General features: G+C 49.8%; 1 non-coding gene across 1 annotated transcript; it reads right to left on the bottom strand.

Annotated features, from left to right (window-relative positions):
- Positions 1-791: 791 nt before the first annotated feature.
- On the bottom strand, positions 792-868 carry Trnap-agg2 (transfer RNA proline (anticodon AGG) 2). The gene has a single exon. It is a non-coding gene; the product is annotated as a tRNA-Pro (tRNA).

The raw sequence follows: 868 nt of genomic DNA, 5'->3' as shown, positions 1-868 counted from the left end.
CTCTCTCTGTCCCTCCTGTCTCCTCTTCCCTTCCAGTCTCCTGGAATGACAGGCCTCCTCATATCCTGTACCTGCCCTACCTATATTTTACAAATTAAATGGGGAGAAGGTTCTGGTGAATTCACCTGAATCCTAAGTACGGGACTAGGCAGCCATCCTTGAGGCAATGAAATTAGCATCAAGATACAGATAACTCCGGGGCAAATCACAACATGGAGGAGCCTTACATATGTTGTCACCCTGGCTGCCACCTTGGCTCCTGGATTTAGGAAGGGGTCTAGTGACTCTCCCTATTCCTTCCTTCTATGAGGGAACATCAGCAGGCCTCAGCCCATACCCCTCACCATGCCTTGTGAGCATGTGTACTCCATAGGACAGGGCCATAGCCCATGGTTGACAGAGCTTTAGGACTGGACAATGAATGCCTGGCTCTGAACCACACAGACAAGCAATATCCAGGCTGACCTATGGCTCAACTTGGGTTTCTGAATCCCATCACCAGGGCTGGTTGTGGAATACAGGTGAAGGATTTCCTCTGTGGTGGTATTCAAGGATCAATGCTAAGAAGCAGATGACCCCAGTAGGAGAGGACTCTGCTTCCCCAAGCCCCTGCTAAAGTCCCAAGATTGTATCTGTTAGCCCATCTTGTTTATGTGTTCAACCCTGGACCAATCATGGTGTTTAAGTAATGCTCCTCCCTCCCCCTGCCCCAAAGCCTGGTGTAAAGCCAAGTAGGTGGGAAGGCCTGTCTGTCTCTCTCTCTCTTTTTTTTTTTTTTTTTTTTTTTTTTGTGGGGGGGCTGGGGATCGAACCCAGGACCTTGTGCTTCCTAGGCAAGCGCTCTACCACTGAGCCAAATCCCCAACCC

The sequence above is a fragment of the Rattus norvegicus genome, chromosome 1 (genome assembly GCF_036323735.1).
Source record: "Rattus norvegicus strain BN/NHsdMcwi chromosome 1, GRCr8, whole genome shotgun sequence".
In the NCBI taxonomy this organism is placed as follows: domain Eukaryota; kingdom Metazoa; phylum Chordata; class Mammalia; order Rodentia; family Muridae; genus Rattus; species Rattus norvegicus.
Note: the sequence above shows the minus strand (reverse complement) of the source record. Positions and strands in the feature narration are given on the sequence as shown.